The 20,847-nt window shown below is 37.6% G+C and overlaps 1 pseudogene; it reads right to left on the bottom strand.

Moving 5' to 3' along the window:
- Positions 1 to 494: 494 nt before the first annotated feature.
- The window catches only part of LOC102976672 (zinc finger protein 883-like), a 28,719-nt pseudogene continuing 8,366 nt past the window's right edge, over positions 495 to 20,847 (bottom strand).

Genomic DNA, 20,847 nt, shown 5'->3' on the forward strand with positions numbered 1-20,847 from the left:
CTTATCAGCTTTTTCCTTGGTGGCAGGGGTATCTCATGAGGCGTGTTTTTTGGTTCTGCCCTCATTCAGGGAAAGCCAAGAGGGCTTAGGTTGTGGTATCTCAGAGGAAATGAGCACACAGCCCAGATGGATCTTTACGGTCTTTAAGAGATACTGGCTAGTTAGTACATTTCAGCAGCTGAGAGTAACCATCCAGAGCCCATTCCAAAAACCCGCAACAGTCAATCAGCTCCCTTCTCTCCCCTCTGCTGCACCAAATTTTTAAGTTTTCAATTTAAGATATAATTTCAGATCTCAGTCTGACTTTCTGAGTTTTCTCCTGTTACCTGAACCTTATGTGTTGGTATTGGAAATTTTGTGGAGGACTTCTCGTAAGCCCTCTTAGTAAGTGGCTGCCTCCCCTTCCTGGGCGTCCCAGTGAAGCACCCAAGCATTAGGGTCTGCCTCCACTAGTGTCTTACACACAGGGTCTTCGGAAAAAGCCCCAAGGCACTGGAGGGTAATAACAGAGCCCTGGCCTGCTGGCGTGCTGTGCTACCAAGCCATGCCCAGGAAGTTCCTAAAGGGATTTTACATTTATGGAGGAGTTACTGAATCTCCTTCGGAGTTTCAGAAGGCACTGGCACAAGATGCTCAGAACACTTACAGTTGTCCATTTTTTTTTTTGCAACACTGTGTTAGGGACTGGACCCACTGTTTTTTTACAGGGCCCAGCAGTAAGGCCAGGTAAGAATCACAGGATTGAAGATACATGAAACTAGCCGATATTCCACCAGTCACTTGGTTTACTGCACACAATTAGCACACATCACAGATCAGTCAAAATAGTTAACGTTCAAAGGGGATAAGGAAGCACACCAAGGAGAAGTCTAAGAAAGAAATGTGTCAGCACCAGCAGCAATCTCTCTGGTCCAGCAACGGGTCTTGAGACAAGCATGAGTGGGCAGTTGCTCTCTGCTCCCACAGAGGCTCCAGCAGCATCAGTCGGGAACAGCTCTCAGCAGGGTGGAGTCGGTCCTCCAGCAAAGTGCCTTCAAGTTGCTGGGTTCAGTGGTCTCATTTGAAGGAGCCTGCCAGTAGAGTATAGTAGTTACACCCAGGGGGTCGTGTATCTTATGAGTTGCTCCTTCTGTTTCAGTGAAGTCTTTCCTTGGATGTCGTCAAATTCCCTATCTGAACTTTTTTTTTAAAATTCAAGTATAGTTGATTTACAATGTTGTATTAGTTTCTGGTGTACAGCGAAGTGATTCAGTTATACACATACATATACACATATTCTTTTCCATTATGGTTTACTACAGGGTAATGAATATAGTTCCCTGTGCTATACAGTAGGACCTTGTTGTTTATCCATTCTATAGATAATAGTTTGCATCTGCTAATCCCAAACTCCCAATCCATCCCTCCCCCACAGCAACCACATGTCTGTTCTCTATATCTGTGAGTCAGTGTCTTTTTCGTAGATATGTTCATTTGTGTCTTATTTTACATTCCATATAGAAGTGATATCATATGGTATTTGTCTTCCTCTTTCTGACTTCACTTAGTATGATCATCTCCAGGTCCTTCTATGTTGTTGAAAATGGCATTATTTCATTCTTCTTTATGGCTGAGTAGGATTCATTGTGTAGTATATATATATACTACATCTTCTTTATCTGTTCATCTGTCAATGGATATTTAGGTTGTTTCCATGTCCTAGCTATTATAAATAGAGCTGCTATGAATATAGGGGTACATGTATCTCTTCAAATTAGTTTCGTCCCGATATATGCCCAGTAGTGGGATTGCTGGCTCATATGGCAAATCTATATTTAGTTTTCCGAGGAACCTCCGTACTGTTTTCCATAGTGGCTGCACCAATTTTCACCCACTGTGTAGGAGGGTTGCACTTTCTCCACACTCCCTCCAGCATTTGTTACTTGCAGACTTTTTAAATGATGGCCATTCTGAGTGGTGTGAGGTGGTACCTCATTTTACTTTTGACTTGCATTTCTCTGATAATTAGGGATGATGAGCATCTTTTCATGTGCCTTTTGGCCATCTGTATGTCTTCTTTGGAGAAATGTCTATTTAGGTCTTCTGTCCACTTTTCGATTGGGTTTTTTTTTTGGTTGTTATTGAGTTGTATGAGTTGTTTGTATATTTTGGAAATTAAACCCCTGTCAGTTGCATCATTTGCAAATATTTCCTCCCAGTCCATAGGTTGTCTTTTTGTTTTGTTTATGGTTTCCTTTGTTGTGCAAAAGCTTGTAAGTTTGATTAGGTCCCATTTGTTTATTTTTCCTTTTACTTCTCTTGCCTTGGTAGACTGACCTAGGAAAACATTGTCATAATTTATGTCAGAGAACCTTTTGCCTATGTTCTCTCCAGGAGGTTTATGGTGTCAAATCTTACAGTTAAGGGGCTTCCCTGGTGGCGCAGTGGTTGCGCGTCCGCCTGCCGATGCAGGGGAACCGGGTTCGCGCCCCGGTTTGGGAGGATCCCACATGCCGCGGAGCGGCTGGGCCCGTGAGCCATGGCCGCTGAGCCTGCGCGTCCGGAGCCTGTGCTCCACAACGGGAGAGGCCACAACAGTGTGAGGCCCGCGTACCACAAAAAAAAAAAAAATCTTACAGTTAAGTCTTTAAGCCATTTTGAGTTTATTTTTGTGTATGGTGTAAGGGTGTGTTCTAACTTCACGGATTTACATGCAGCTGGGCAGCTTTCCCAGCACGACTTCCTAAAGAGACTGTCTTTCCTCCACTGTATATTCTTGCCTCCTTCGTTGAAGATTAATTGACCATATGTGTGGGGTTTTATTTCTAGGCTCTCTGTTCCACTGATCCATGTCTGTTTCTGTGCCTAAAGTAACACTCAATTTATCATACCAAGACATCTACAGTCACATACCAAAGATTTCAAAACAACTAATATGTAAGTTTACATTAGCCACTGTGACTCCACTTAAAATTATTTAACATAGCTTAAGTCCTATAATTTCACACAAGATGGATCATGATACAAAAGAAATCAAATCATAACACATGATATCCCATCAGGTTGGGGGACAAAGAGTGATGGCAGGGGGTGAGGCAGCCACTGAGAGAAAGCAAGTCTTGGTCGATTTTCTTGGTGCTGTTAGTTTCTGTTGCAAGAATATTTCACTCATCTAGGTTAGGACACAATAGTCCTGGAACCACCTACTGCCTCAGTGGATGCAGGGAGAAGTTTCCCTCCACCTTACCTATGGGGATATCCTTTCCTTGTGCCTTTGACCAGAGCTCCACCTTGGGCAGTGATAATAGCCTTATGATTCAATCCACCTTCCTCAGCTCTCCTTGGCGTGAGGTGTGGAGGACTCTTGAGTATATGAACAGTTAATTAGGCCTTTATAATTACTGGTCTAATTGTTTTAATAGATCATACAGCCTTGATCATGAAGCTCTGGGAAAACTGTTGAAATATTATGGCAGTTGTGATACTTGGGGATGGGTACTGCTGGCAACACATGGTAGAGATAATACACAAAAACAGACAGCGGTGTCATGGACCTCCAGCAAATGGCTGCTTCCTTTCCAAAGGGTGTTACCCAGCTAGGTTAGCCAATCACTAAGCCAGTCACAGCTAAAGGGCATTCCCCTTGGTTAACTGCAAGTGCAATCATGCAATCCTGCTGGCTACGCCAGCAGGATGTATTGGTCTCATTCTACTGATAGTGAGGTTATTGAGTAGGAATCCCTGAGGCACTCACCTAGGATGTAGTATTGGTACCACAGACATTTCTCCTACCAGAGCCAATGCTATGGCTAGACCAATGCTTGTGGTTATTATGATCACAGGATGCACCTGAGCAAGAAATCATCAGGAAGTTCAGAAGAACAAGAGGTCCTGGAGGGTACAGGGCACACCTGAGGGCCACAGAGTGAGTTAGATATACAGGCAGGGAGCATGGACATGGAGCTCTGCCTTTATTACGGTCTGGGGTTGGTTGCGTGTCTGTGCTTTTGTGGGTTCACTTTTTCTTGGCAAATTTAAAGTATAAGAGCAGGAATTAGGGTGCAGAAAGGGAGAAGCAGGGTCATTCAAAAGGATAGTTACCTAGGTTATACAGGGTTTTCTAAAAGGGGAACTTCATGGGTTGAGGTTGCCTGGTCCCTCATCTACTTAATTTGCTAATATGTGTTACACAGCTGGCAATATGTTTATTTGAAATGGATGTCTCTGAATGGATCCCTCACCAATCAAAAAGTTTTTCCACTCTGTTCTACAAGTTTATTAATTTTGATCCGATTTCTTTATAATACATTGGCAAATCACATCCTTGTGTGAGTTTTGGTAGACTGTCTTTTATGAAGTTATATTTCATGAAACTGGTTCATTTCACCTAAGGTATACAAATTGGGGGCATATAGTTGTTTGCAATATTCCTTCATTTTCCTTTTAATATCTATGGATTTAGTAGTGATGGTCCCTCTTTGACTTCTGGTACTAGTAATTTATGTCTTCTCTCTTTCCTTGCTTAGCCTGGCTCAAGGTTTATTGATTGTCTTGATCTCTTCAAACAACCAGCTTTAGGTTTTGTTGATTTTTCTCTACAGTCATTCTCTACTCAATTTAATTGATATCTGCTCTATTTTTTATTTCTTTTATCCAGCTTGATTTAGGTCTGAATTGTTGTTCTAGGTCTAGTTTCATAAGGTGAAAACATATACCTATTTTTCATACTCCTGATGTGTTTTCAATGAAATACCTACCTAGAACTGACTGTGCAAATCTTAACTCTGTAATCCATATATTGTCTGACTTTGTGATTAGTATGACGGAGTCCCACATAGTGTACTCTGACTTTTCCAGGTTTGGTAAATAACACAACGTTTGAAAACATGGACTTGTTACCAGACTGCATGTGCAGATGTCTCAGGTCTCCTGTGGGACACTGGGTAGGACACAAACTCTGTACCATTGTATGTTTATCTGAAAAAATGTGTATATTATCAACCTCATAGGGTTATTACGAAGTATGAAGACGTTCATCTATTGGATTGGCCAACAGGTTCTTTCAGCTTTTTCTGTAAGATGGCTCTAGTAGAACTTAGCTGTCTTTAACTTCATTTGAAACAATTTTGTTAGACTGTATGTGACAGCTGTCATATCACCTTGCATTTAAAAAAAGATTTATCAAAGTTGATGAATTTTTGTGCAGCCATTTTAATACTGAAGATGGATTTTAAAAAAGCAACATTTTCAGCATGTTATGCTTTATTCTTTTGAGAAAGGTAAAAATGCAACTGAAATGCAAAAAAAGATTTGTGCACTGTATGGAGAAGGTGCTGTGACTGATCGACCATATCAAAAGTGGTTTGCGAAGTTTTGTGCTGGAGATTTCTCGCAGGAGGATGCTCCACAGTTGGGTAGACCAGTTGAAGTTGATAGCGATCAAATCAAGACATTAACTGAGAACAATCAACATTATACCACACGGGAGATAGCTGACATACTCAAAATATCCAAATCAAGCATTGAAAATCATTTGCACCAGCTTGGTATGTTCATTGCTTTGATGTTTGGGTTCCACATAAGTTAAGCGAGAAAAACCTTCTTGACCATATTTCCGCATGCGATTCTCTACTTAAACGTAATGAAAACGTTCTGTTTTTAAAACAAATTGTGACAAGCGATGAAAAGTGGATACTGTACAATAATGTGGAATGGAAGATATCATGGGGCAAGAGAAATGAACCACCAACAACCACACCAAAGGCCAGTCTTCATCCAAAGAAGTTGATGTGTATATGGTGGGATTGGAAGGGAGTCCTCTATTATGAGCTCCATCTGGAAAACCAAACGATTAATTCCAAGAAGTACTGCTCCCAATTAGACCAACTGAAATCAGCACTCAACGAAAAGCACCCAGAATTAGTCAACAGAAAACGCATAATCATCCATCAGGATAATGCAAGACCACGTGTTTCTTTGATGACCAGGCAAAAACTGTTACAGCTTGGCTGGGAAGTTCTGATTCTTTTTCCGTATTCACCAGACATTGCACCTTTGGATTTCCATTTATTTTAGTCTTTACAAAATTCTCTTAATGGAGAAATTTCAATTCCCTGGAATACTATAAAAGGCACCTGGAACAGTTCTTTGCTCAAAAAGATAAAAAGTTTTGGGAAGATGAAATTATGAAGTTGCCTGAAAAATGGCAAAAGGTAGTGGAACAAATGGGTGAATATGTTGTTTAATAAAGTTCTTGGTGAAAATGAAAAATGTGTCTTTTACTTTTACTTAAAACTGAAGGCACTTTTTGGCCAACCCAATATATAAAGGGAGTGGAAATACACCACTGTGTTTTACAAGTGTTAGGTGGTGATGGTGGTGGTACTATCATCAAATTTACATGGAAGATAAGATAGGAAGTTTTAACAGATTCAGTTCATTGGCTGTCCAGGATCCAATCCCTGCTTATTCCTCGTGGGCAGACAAACATCTGCCCCAAAAGATATAGAGTTAAGGCCTGTTAGCTGGATTAACCTGGGAATATACATCAAGCCTGTGGGCATCATAGTTTCTCTCCTGGGTTTACTCCAGCCACCTCCAGATGGTCCACTCGCCTCTAATCTTAGCATCTTTAAAACATTTTCTGCAAAACAGTCACAATGCCCTTTTAAAAAATGCAGGGTCTTTAGACTTCTGGGCTGCTAGTGACAGAGTACTTAGTACCCAACTGGTACTAATTCAGCCAAAAACAACTGTATAAACGAACAAAATATGTCACACAAGTATTTTCAGTCATGCACAACTAGGCAATTGCTTTTTGTTATGGGGGCACATTCTTGATCCATAGAAATTACCTAAACTAAAGATCAGAGAGAGAAATAGGCTGAGAAACAAGTGAACACTGTATCAGTGATCTGTGAGAAAATACTAGTGATCGAATGTGTGTGGTTAAGACACAGAAAAATGATAAAATATTTGAAGAAATAATTACTGAAAATTTCCAAAATTTGGTGAAGAAATTACGTTTTGTATCCAAGAATCTGAAAATCAAAGCAACATAAATGTGAAGAAAATATGTAGGTACACAACAGAAAAACTTCAAAACCTAAACATAAAGAGAAAAATTTTAAAGCAGCCAGAGGGTTTTCTGAGGCTAACCACTGAGGTGTGGTGGATCATCTACTCATATTAAAAAAGAGAAAACAAATCAACAGCAAAATAACTGATTTAACTGGATAGAGTTGTCTATAAAATATTATTAAGTTTCTGGATATTGCCTGAAGGGCATATCACAAAGTGAAAAACACACATTCAAGAAAATCTAAACTAAGAACAGCCAGAGTCTGAAATATGAATGCACTACTTTCCCCTTTCCTCACTCCACAGATCTTTGCTGTGGGCATACTAATCTGAGCAAATTCAAACCAGCAAATGGGCTCCATTCCCCCATTTCAGAATTTTGCGTTTTTACGGAGGGGCAGGACACTGAAATTTCTCAATTCTGCCCGCCCGGGGTTGCAGAAGCTACTTCTTACAGACATGGCAGTGAATATCCCCACCCAGACAGTACACATGGGATGAAAGCTGTACTCCCGGTACATTATGTCAAGATTATTTGAGCCTAAGCCCAGCAGTATTATCAAAAACTGTGAAGACTGCTCTGGTTTCTACTCCAAAAAGTAAAAAAGTCGGAAACTGTCAGTCCCATCTTTACAACAATGAAGAAAACCAACAAAGTGAACAACACTTCTAAGACAACTGAGGTCACTGGGAAAACAAATGCCCCCAGAAAGGTGAATACAGAGAAACACAGCGTGCCAAGAGAAGAAGCTGCTAGAGCCAGAAACTGGTAGGTAAGTATAATCAAACTGCTGGAGCTTGAGTATGGACTAGCTTGAGATTTACAAACTCCCGTGAAACTATTCTTAGGGGAAATGCCACACATTCATGAGTTTTACCTCAAGGAGCCCCACCAAGTTCTCCTGATGACGGTCAGAGAAAAATCTCCTCGTGTTTCCAGCAGGGAGGGGGAAAAGGAGCCATTTTTAATACATCCAGAGCATACTGTTCTGTGCCTGTTCTTAAGGAAAACTACTTTGAGTTAATCTAACACATGTAGGGGAAGGAAAACACTCAACTCCAAGCCTCCCTGTTTCTCACACCAATGGGAAACAAAAAGCTGAGAAGCACTTGAGAAGGATACATCCCAGGGGCACAGGTCAAGTAAAAGACTGATATGTAATCATAGAATCATAGAATGCTTCCCCTCCCCCCACACCTATCAACTCATCAACAGGATTCTTGCATAAAAGAGGATTACAGCTGAAAGAACTGCAAGATTCAGACTCTGAAGAGGAAATTCTAGGGAAACTCAAAGATAATCAAGAACAGAAAAACAAGCATATTAGAGGAAATTGATTTAGACACCTACAGGTATAGCAAACAGTGAACATGCAGTAAACATGCTAGCATAAATCTTACCAAGATAAACATTAACCCTCCCACTGAAGTCCTATTTATCTTAGTTTCTGTACCCCATAAATCATGTCTGCCTTTCAACAAAAAATTACAATGTATTACAAGAGAAGAAAAAAACACAGTATGAAGAGACAAAGCCAGCAAGAGAACGAGACTTAGATATGACAGATTTTGGAATTATCAGAGTGGAATTTAAAAATATGATTAATATGCTAAAACCTCTATAGCAAAAATGGACAAAATGCAAGAACAAATGGACATTAGAAGAACAGAGATCAAAATTCTAGGAAAGAACCTAAGGGAAAAACTAGTAATTAAAAACAGTGCAGCAGAAATGAAAATACCTTTGATGGGCTCCCAAGTAGCCTGGACACAGCAGAGGAACAATAAATGAACTTCAAGATGGAAACATCAGAAATTGAAATACAAGAGGAAAAAACGGAAGGAAAAAAAAGGACAAAACACCTACGGAATGTGAGAACAATTACAAAGGAAGGAATGTACATATAATTAGGATTCCAGAAGAAGAAAAAAAGAAACAAATTAGGGGAGTTCCCTGGTGGTCCAGTATTAGGACTTAGCACTTTCTGCCATGGCCTGGGTTCAATCCCTGGTCAGGGAACTAAGATCCCGCAAGCCGCATGGATGTTAACAAAAAACAAACAAAAAATAATGGCTGAGTTTTTCAAAATTAGTGACACACTCCCACCACAGATCCAGGAAGCCAGAGAATACCAGGCCATATATAAATAAAAATATCTAGATATATCCTGTTCAAGCCTCCAGCATACAGAGTATTATTTGAAGGCTACTTGAATTACCTTTCAGTGTATACTGTACTCTGGGGCAACCACTAAAGCTTTAAAAATTATAACTGATATGCCAAGAAGAAAGAAAATGCAATCATATAAAATACACAGTTAAAATTATACAAGGAAGAAAAAGAGAAGAATGAAGAAGTACAATGAATAGATAATATTTTAAAACATGGCAGATATATGTGAATTATCTAAATGTACCAATGAAAAAACAATCTCATAGTGGATTAAAAAAAGACCCAAATATGCTACCTGTACAAAACCCCTGTGACTATAAAAAGAGATATATTAAAAGTAAAGGGATGAGGAAAAAAATGTTATACTAACACAAACCAAAAGAAAACTAGAGTAGCTTTATTACTTTCAGACAAAGCCGACTTTAAGGAAGGAAAATTATCAGGAATAAAGAGGAACATTACATAATGATAAAGGGGTAGAGACAAGAAGGAGATATAACAGTCCTTAAGAGTGTGTGCCTAAAAACAGATCATCCAAATTGGTGAGGCAAGAACTGATAACAATTATAGTCTGAGATTTCAGCAAACTTCCATTTGTACTTCATGGATTCATCAGTCAAAACAAGGACATAGCAGAACTGAGCAGCACCATCAGTCAATGGGATCTAATCAACATTTATAGAATACTTTATTCTACAACAGCAGAATACTCATTTTTAAGCTCAGATGGCACTTTGATTGAGATAGGAAACAGTTTGGGTCAGAAAGCACAATTCAACAAATTTAAGAGCAGAACTCATACAAAACATTTTCTCATATGACAAGACAATGAAACTAGTCATTAATAAATCATGGCTATAAAATATCAAAATATTTGCAGATTGAACAACACATTTCTAAATAATGTGTGGGTCAAAAAACTCCCAGATAATTTTAAAGCATTTTGAACTAAAGGAGAATGAAAATACAAATTCTTTTTCTGTTTACAGTGTAAATATTGAGTACCACTGTTCAAAGCAACTCCTCGATTGAATCAGATTTGTTCTCCAAACAACTGTACTTATGACTTTTGCATAATGAATCTAATGTTCACACTAAATGCACTGCTGACCTTGAGACAATAAAAGTCTTGCAGAAAACACTGTTTGGCTTCTTTCTTGAAGAGGCAATTCAGTAACAATGGTCTTTCTTATATACACTGACCAGAAGACAGTAAGAAAAAATAGGAACATATGTATTTTAACTAACCAAATGTATCCTCTAACATATTTACATGATGATAGTTTTTTGCATAAAAAGTGCATAATTCCCACAACCCTCATGTTGGATTCCAGTACAATTAAATTGAAGGTGGTCTTTGGGGAGAAAAGTTTTCCTCAACTGTTATCTTCACAGGAATTTTTTCCTGTGTAAATTTCTAACAACCATTGAGTAGTCTGGTGGAAAGACTGTTCATAAGTGATTAATTTCAAGGATTTACCTCTTGTGTGAGTCCTCTAATGTCCAATGAGGGCTGAAATCTGGTTGAAACACTATCCATACACAATACACATGAGGGATTTCTCTGTGAGTTTTGTTGATTGATGGTTGATTTCTCGAAGAGAAAATTTCCATGTTTATTATATTCATTGATCTTCCCGAGTTCTCTGATGCTGCACTTCCAGTCAAAGTTTCCCCATATCCATTACATTCATAGGGTTTCTCCCACGTGGGGACTGTCTGACGTACTCTGAGGTTGTTTGTAGATGAAAACGTTCCCACATTCACTAATAATAGGATCTCTCCCCAGTGTGAGTTCTCTGAAGTGTTTAGGACTGGCATTTGGCTAAAAGCTTTCTCACATTCAACCTATTCACAGGGTTTCTCCCATGTGAATTCTATGATGCAGAGGTAGATGAGAATTTCTCTTGAAGGATTTTCCACCCTTGTTACACTCCTAAGGTTTCTGTCCTGTGTGAATTCTCTGATACCGAGTGAAGTGAAACTTCCTATAGAGAGATATTTCACATGTATTACATTCATAGTGTTTCTCTCATGTGTGGACCCTCTGATGTAACCTGAGGTTGACTTTATAGGTGAAAACTTTCTGACATTCATTACATCCATAAGGTTTCTCCCCAGTGTGAATTCTCTGATGTCTATTTAGTAATGACTTCCAGTTAAAAGCCTTCCCACATTGAATACATCCATAGGGTTTCTCCCCTGTATGATTTCTCTGATGCTCAATGAGGTTAGACTTTCTATAGAAGGACTTTCCACATTTGTTACACTCATAGGGTTTCTCCCCTGTGTGACTTCTCTGATGCTCAGTGAGGTTAGTCTTTCTATAGAAGGACTTTCCACATTTGTTACACTCATAGGGTTTCTCCCCTGTGTGACTTCTCTGATGCTCAGTGAGGTTAGTCTTTCTATAGAAGGACTTTCCACATTTGTTACACTCATAGGGTTTCTCCCCTGTGTGACTTCTCTGATGCTCAGTGAGGTAAGACTTTGTATAGAAGGATTTTCCACATTTGTTACACTCATAGGGTTTCTCCCCTGTGTGACTTCTCTGATGCAGAATGAGGTAAGACTTTCTATAGAAGGATTTCCCACATCTGTTACACTCATAGGGTTTCTCCCCAGTGTGAATTCTGTGATGCTCAGTGAGGTAACTCTTTCTATGGAAGGATTTTCCACATTTATTGCAATCATAGGGTTTCTCCCCTGTGTGACTTCTCTGATGATCACTGAGGTAACTTTTTCTATTGAAGGATTTTCCACATTTATTACACTTGTAGGGTTTCTCCCCCGTGTGAGTACGCTGATGTATTTTTAGGGATGACTTATGTCTAAAAGTTTTCCCACATTTATCACAGTCATAGGCTTTCTCCCCTGTGTGAATTCTCTGATGCACAATGAGGTATGACTTCCTACAGACAGATTTTCCACACTCACCACATTCATAGCGTTTCTCCCCTGTGTGACGTCTCTGATGTTTTCTGAGGTATGATATGTGGGTAAAAGCTTTCCCACATTCAGTACATTCATGGTGTTTCTCCCCTGTGTGACTTTTCTGATGCTCAGTGAGGTGAGAATTTCTATAGAAGGCTTTTCCACATTTACTACACTCATAGGGTTTCTCCCCTGTGTGAGTTCTCTGATGTCTTTTTAGGGTTGATTTATGGCCATAAGCTTTCCCACATTCAATACATTCATAGGGTTTCTCCCCTATGCAACTTCTCTGATGTTCTCTGAGGTATGACATGTGGGTAAAAGTTTTCTCACATTCATTGCATGCATAAGGTCTCTCCCCACTATGAGTTCTCTGATGTCCAATGAGGTATGACTTCCTAGAGAAGGATTTTCCACATTCTTCATAGGGTTTCACACTCATTTGAGTTCTCTCATGTACAGTAAAGGTCGTCTGAGGGTATAAGGTTTGCCAAAATATGGTATCATCACAGAAGCTCCTCTTTGTGTCAAGTTTCTGGCATATGGTAAGGGCTGCATTAGGGCTTAAGCTACTTCCAATTTCAAAGGGCTTTATTTCTGAGTGAGTGCTCTGATGTTCTCTGCAGTGTGACTTCTGGCTGAAAGTTTTCTCACCTGTGTCTGTATTCTGAAGTTGAGTAAAAAAGTCTTGCTGCAAATGTTTTCCTTGATTTGCCAGGCTTTTCTCTAAGAGGTTATCAAGTTTGCAGTCTTATAAAATAAAGAAAATAAAAATGCCTTATAAGCCTTAAAACACATTTCTTATAGGATGCAGCCTTTATATATATGCCCTATATTATATTTGACTCTTTTGTTTCTAGCCACCACATCCTCCCAAAATAAATAAATTCCAAATGTATGTTTCCTATACTCCTTGTGAAAAAAGGACACCAAAATTATGATGATTATCTCTATATAGCTGGCATTTTAAAAATACGGAAATGAACAGTAAATAGCTAACAGAGGACTCTCAAAAGTGATTCACTCAGGCAACTGGAAAATGAGAACTGGGATGACTGATTATTAGCAGTAAGTAGAACTACAAGGAAAATCAGTCAGTAAGGGTTTTCAAACAATATATCAGAGAAGGGATTGGATTGAGGAAGAATATCAATGTCTAGGTCCTTATACTTCCAACTAAAGATTACGATGGTAGGAACTTATTAGTCTACAGGCTTCCAGCTGGAGTTCCCTCTTTTCTATTCTACACATCAACACTGAAATAAATTCATAATTGCACTGATTTTCTTCTGATTAAAGAAACAATTCTATAGCTCAAGCTCAAATCCTCCTGGAGTTATTCACAGAATTACAAATGTACAAGAAGTGTAAAACTGATGAGAGGTAAAACCATATATTGACCTGGAATGAATTCACTTCTATATGCTGGCTCTGATGCCTTAGTTTATTATATCAGTGTTGGTCAACAACAAACGCCTCTTGAATATCAAATCACAAGTTTCCCCTTTCATTATGATCACTCACTCTCGTGAAACTAGTTTTTTTGTTTTGTTTTGTTTTTGTTTTTTGCCACACTGCCCTACATGCAGGATCATAGTTCCCTGACCAGGGATCCAACCTGTGCCCCCTGCAGTCTTAACCACTGGACCACCAGGGAATTCCCCCTAAAACTAGTCTTAACCAGGACTAATCTCTATGTAAGCATTCCATCTACTTCTGAACATACAGTTTCTATTAACTGAGATCCTTTAATATCATGTTTCAACCTGTTTTCAAAAGCCTATTTACAAATGCACATTTCATTCATTTCTCATAAAAGTTTCTTTCATATATTTGACTGCTCTTACCTAGGTTATTTTCACTTTCTACATAAAATGCCAGCCCTATGCTAAAACCTAAGATGGCACTGAACACACTGCTCTAAATACCACAGATAAAAAGAGTTAAGTGGCATCATTTTGGAAAACAACCTTTTTTACCAACTTCAGGCACATGAGATATTCTAGTTATCATTCCACAACTCCACGATATTTTCCAATCTAACCTGGCCAGGCTATTTGTCTCCCATCAGTGGTTCCTTAACAACAATAATATTTTTCATTTTCAACAATTATCTTCTACCCACATCCTTTCTCTACATAACCCTACATCCCAACTTAAGGACTAACAATTAATATAGGTATTTTTTGAGGCAATGCTCTTCTCTAAACTTGACCAAGAAAATACCTTCTAAGAGGTTCCCACCAGTAATTTATACTCTCACAATACGTGCTGCCTATACCATTTATCTTAACAATGAATACCTGGAGAGCACACATGCACATTGAGGCACACATTTTTAAGCAAATTACCATCACTCAATCAGGATGCATCTTAAAATTTATGGCATGTCCACAGTTTTTTTAGCTATCCCTAAAATAATGGTTTGTCTCTCAACTGATACCATTTTAGATCCTATAAAATATATTTCAGGCAGCTTTGTGCTCCTAAATCTGGAACAGAACTCTCATTCTGTGATTATTTTTGCACCCCTCTGTGATATAAAATAAATCAGTAGTCTTTAAAAATGCAGTATGCTTCAGAGCTACCCAGACCACTCTTGGTTACACTGGCTCAGGTTCAATGCCAATATACAGGATGATTCAGAAGTCAAAGAAATTTGACTGGTGCATCAATAAACATGAAATGCCTCTCACCTACCTGGCTCTATTGTCAACCCCAATGTAACTGTACAATATTAATTATATATTACATCCTAAAGGAGTGAGGAATAGGGAATATTCTTTTTTAGTGCATTACAATACACTAAATTATTTATACACACACATTAGTTTTACATATATCTTAATTTGTGTATGTGTGTATGTTTTAACATTCTTATTCCAAATAATGAGGCACTATTCAGTTTATTATGCTTCTGACCATTATTTGTATGGCATTTTTCTACCTATAAACATTTTCTGCGATTTCACATGCACAATTTTCATTTTAGATTCATAGACCATGATTGCCCCACAGTGTACAATGTTCCGTTTTATTACTACATAATGATTTAGTTTTAAGTTCACTTGTGAATAAGTATTGAGGTTCTTTGCAGATTTGGGCTTTTTATAAATGTTGTATGAAGAAAGTCTTATTTTTGTCTCCCAGTGAAAAAGTATAGGAAACTCTAGAAGATAAACCTGGGAGTGAAACTGCTGAGTCATGGGGAACAGGTAGGTTAAACATTTTTTTTTTTTTTAATATTTATTTATTTGGCTGTGCCAGGTCTTAGTTGCAGCACGCAAGATCTTTGTTGCGGCATGTGGGATCTTCAGTTGTGGCATGTGGGACCTAGTTCCCTGATCAGGGATTGAACCCAGGCCCCTGCATTGGGAGCACGGAGTCTTAGCCACTAGACCACCAGGGAAGTCCCTGGCAAGTTAAACTTTAAAAAAATGCTAATCTGTTTTCCCAAATACTTACACCAATTAATTCTGCTACCTGCCTTGTAGATGCTTCCCTGCATGATATCCTCATACTCTTGGAATCATAAGACCTCTTCATGTTTGAAAATTGAGTGGGTATAAAATCATACTATATGAGATCCAAACTGAATTTGTACTTCCCACATTACCAAAATTGAGCACTTTTTCTCATAAATTCCATTTATTCCCCTCTTTGAGAAATGCCTGTTTATGGACTTTGACTCTTTTTTTAATGGGTTGCTTGACTTTACTCACAATTTCAGTAGTTTAATACTTAACATACATTTGAGTCCCAAGTTTTTGTCTCAGGTGCTGAATCAGTGAATAAAATATTTTAAATATCTGCTCTCAGAGAGCTTATATTCCAGTGGAAAGAGACAGAAAACAAAATACCTGACAATAGTATATTAGGTGTTGAGTGGTTGGGAGAAAAATAAAACAGAAGAAAGGACAGGGGTGACATTTTAAATATAATAATCACAGAAGGCCATACTAAGAAGATACTTGTCTTGAGACCTGAATTCTTTATTATAGAAACAAATCCTTTCTGAAGTACATTTGTAACAAATATCATCTCTGATTTGTCTCCTCACATTTATAAAAACATGAAATTTAGCATAAATATACATACAACTATTCTGTCCACTATAATAATACCACGGAGTGACCACCCACGGAACTATCATCCTCATCAAGAAATAGAATATGACTGGATCAGGGAAACTTCAGGACTTTCTTAAGCACAAGTTTCTGCATCATTACAGGTCACATCACTCATAAAATTTAGAGTAATTATTTGCACTCATTTCTGTGCTGTTTTACAACTCTCTATTAGAAGCCTTAAGAATTTGGACGTTTAGAAAAAATATATCCAATATGTGGAGAAGGAAGATGTAACAAAAGCGATGAGAAGTAATCCTGATGTTTTTCTCATCATGAAAAACTAGGAACCAAAATATATACTTTTAAAATCAAATAATAGTCATATTTGATATTCAAAAGCTAAAAATTAAGACATTATAACAGAAACTGAAGTTGGGTGTTAAAATATGGGACAGAAGAGAAAATAAGCATTTTAGTTTCATAACTGGTTTCATATCAGGTGATTATTAGATACTATTAGATACTGTCTAAATAAATAGATGATTAAGCCATTACATGAGATTATAATTTTTTTTTTGTGGCCACACTGCATGGCATGTGGGACCTTTGTTTCCTGATGAGGGACCGAACCCATGCCCCCTACAGTGGAAGCACGGAGTCTTAACCACTAGACTGTCAGGGAAGTCCTGAGGTTACAATTTTTAAGGTCACTACTTAAGCCAAAGTACAACTTAACTAAATTACCGGGAGAAAAATACACTTATTTTAAAAAGCAAAGGAAACAGGCCTATTACTGAAAAGAGTTTCTGTAACATTATACATAAGTTTGCATTATAGAAGTAATGGACAGTCAATCAATATGAATGGGCTAAGGTCAACTATTAAAAGAAAATGCTATTAGACTGTATCAGAGACATACCTAAAATTAATTTGGAAAATTAGAAATAAAAAATTGTAAATTAAGTAAACATTTAAAAATAATTCAGGACTCACTGATCTTAGTTAAGGTTAAATTCAATTTTTCAAAGTTAAATTCAAGGTTTAGCATAATGCCAAACAAAATCTCATGAGTATTACTTTGAAATTTGATCAGCTCATTATTAAAACATGTCAAAAGGTGCTATAATCAATATGAAATGGTACTAGGGTAGAGATAATTAAACAGGCTAGAGAAACAATAGAGAAACCAGGAGCAAAGACATAATTTACTGACTCGTGATTTCTATCTAAGGTAGCAGTGCATAAAACTAAAGAAAATTACCCACATGAAAGATCAGTAAATTTTATGTTTGAATGGAAATGCTTATATCATTCATATTTAAAGTTACCATCTATGTAGGTGGATTTCTATCTTCCATTTTACTGTCTGCAAAGTGAGAACATCAATGTGTGTATATTTTATCCCTTTTCTTACACACTCCCTTACTACATAATATTAGGTCTACTCTTTCTAAACTTCAAGATATAAGTCCTCAAAAAGGGAAGCATTTAAACAATTTCCTGGTGTCCACCTCTAAGTGACCACTTTGGATCCTATTTCCCCTGGAGACCTGTCTACTGTACTCAATAACTCACCTGCATGGCTCTTGCTTAGAATCTCTTCCTCTAACAACAATGGATCGTCTTGCTCCAACTTGACGATTACATCTGGTTTTGTTAAACAATACCCTGCAAATGGGAAATAATTTAGGATTTGGATCAGCTGCATTGGCTTTAATGCATATGAATGTGAAGGAAGGAATAGTTCTAGGGAGTAGCATAGTTATGGTGCTCATTTGACCTTTCCTTTGGAGAGGAAACTACAATGTTGTTTTTTCTGAATCTAAAAAGAAATTGATCTCCTTAAACCCCTGAATCATAAGGATACATAACATTGAGTCTACATGTACAGAGGTTTAAATAAGGCTCTGCATAGGAACTTCCAGTCATGGCCATGATGGTGTAAGAGGAATAACGGTACATGCCAAACAACTGGAAACCATACAAAATCAATGAAATAATGACCTTTAGGCATTACACACTGGACAATGGCACTGGAAGACAAGGATCTCTGAGAGAAGGGAAAGAAATAAAATTTCTAGGTTATGGTACAGGAAGAAGACACCGAATCACAGCCTGCTGATCTCAGAAACTACAGAAGGCAATGTTGGGAGTTCAGGAAAGCCAAAACAATTAGAATTTCTGGAGTAAAAAATTTCAGAGGAAAGAGGTACACTGAGAGAGAAGCAGGAAGCTCTAGCAGAAAGGTCACCTTGAGTAAAATTTGTATATTCATATAAGAAAACTTACAACAGTGGAGGAAAAGAACCCAAATGTGATAGGTGGAAAAATTCCCAAAGCGTAAACACAGACAGGATGTTTAGAAAGAGTGCAAAGATCTTCTAACACATGAGGAATACATCAGGTATTAGACATTCTGTTCACAAGAGTATTATTGTCCCACTACTGTGACCAAATTAGTCCTAAAGAATGCTCTAGACCTGAAATAACAAGCAAACATTGAATTAATTTAGTTAATTTGCTTAATTACAAGCCAGCACTTAATGGATTAAAATTACTCCCAAGTCATTTACTACCCGCCCCCAGGAATGACCCAAAGTATTTAAACAAACACAAGACATTCTAGCAGCCAACAGTGTAAAATTCACAGTATGCAGCACACTATCAAAAGAGACCAAGTATGAAAAGAAGGAAAACATGATTCACGACAAGGAGACAGGTCAATCAATGGGACAGAAGAAGAAATGTAACCTGAGATTAAATTAGCCGCCAAGGACGTTAAAACTTCTATTATTAATACACTCCACATGTTAATGAAGATAGAGAAAACAGGAACATGGTGAGAAAACAAAGTTATTTAAAAAAGTCGCAAATTGCAAGTAAAGGCAGGAAAATATATCACCTGGGGGAAAAAACACTGAAAGACTCCAAAAGATTTTGTGATATGGATTACCAATATTTACATTAGAAACAAAAACTGACACAGATTTCTTAAATAAGACATCTAGGTTCTCCCGTGCTCCTGCTCTATTCGTTCTATCACATCCAGCCACGCAGTTACTTGAAAACTCCATTGTTTACTTGTGAATGGTGAAAAAGGCTAATATCTTAGTGTCATTATCACAATTTTTGACCTCAAAGGCACTCTGAAACGTCACTGGCCTCCTAGGTCAAAGGACTATATGGTCTTAATAGACCTGCCACATTCAGTGCCTCCAAGAATTCCTCATAAATTTCAGTGGGCACCCGGCCAACTGAGCACTCTATTAAGTTGTTGTTCTGGGATGACATATGAGAGATTGCACTTCTAACGAATTCCAAGATGATTCAAAAGTCTTTAATATTAGAATAGCAGACATTTCTGTTCCCCTTTGATTTATTCTAAATGGCAGCTTAAAAAAGTCAATATGCCCAAACATAAGATTTTCAAACTGTTCACACTTATCTTACACATTCAGTGTATCATTCACCTTGCCAACTTTCTCAGCTAAAAAAAGGACCCAAAATTAAATATTAAGTTTCAACAGCCCCCAAATCAAATGAGGCTCCGCTTCTTTCCCCAAACCAGTTATTTGGAATTTTGAGTGAACTCAAACAGAACTCAGAGCGCTAGTATATATCGAAAAATATAATGACTTTTAAAGACAAACAAATAAATAAATAAACCCACTGCCAGCCGACCTGATCTAAAAGAAAAGTTAAAATAAGTCATTTAGATTTTAAAAAATGATACAAAGTGTAAATTTGAATCTACACAAAGAAATAAAGAGAACTGTAAATGGACGATATGTAAATAAAATATTGTTCTAATTTTAAAAACATATTGAAGTGAAAATAACACTATAAGAAGATAACTGCATTATGGGGATTACAAGATATGTAGAAATAAAATCAATAACAAAGGATGAAAGAAAGGGAAAATATTCTGTTGTAATATTCTTATGACATAGTTGAAGTAACAAGTATTACTTGAAGGTAGACTGATACTTCAGAGATGTATATTTAGCAACCACTAGAAAACAAAAAGTACACTTCATAGAAGCCAAAAGTGGGTAAAAGGGATTCATTAAAAATAAGCACAAGAAATTCCCTGGCAGTCCAGTGGTTAAGACTCTGTGCTTCCACTGCAGGGGACGTGGGTTTGGTCCCTGGTAGGGGAACGAAGATCCCACATGCCACATGATGTGGCCAAAAATTAAAAAACAAAAAGCACAGAGAAGCCAGGGAAAAGGAAAGAAAAATAAAGACAGAAAAAAATAGAAGGTATCAACCACAAAGATAATATTAAATATAAGTGATGTGAACATTTCCCTAAAACACAAAAATTTTCAGAGTGAATAAAAATCAAGACAACCTTGCTGTCTCTTAGAAACCGACTGTGAATATAAAGACAAAGATAGGTTAGAAATAAAAGGACAGAAAAAAGTATATATCATACAAAGCACACAAGAAGCAAATGAAAGTCTGACTGACTATACAGTACCAAACAAAATTCAGAGAAAGAAATATTACCAGGGATATCAATAAAAACTGCAAAACGCTAAAAGGGAAAATTCACCAAGAGGATGTAACGACCCTAAGTGGTTTACTACTTAAAAACAGAGTTTCAAA

This window comes from Physeter macrocephalus, chromosome 9, assembly GCF_002837175.3.
Source record: "Physeter macrocephalus isolate SW-GA chromosome 9, ASM283717v5, whole genome shotgun sequence".
NCBI classification, from domain to species: Eukaryota; Metazoa; Chordata; class Mammalia; order Artiodactyla; family Physeteridae; genus Physeter; species Physeter macrocephalus.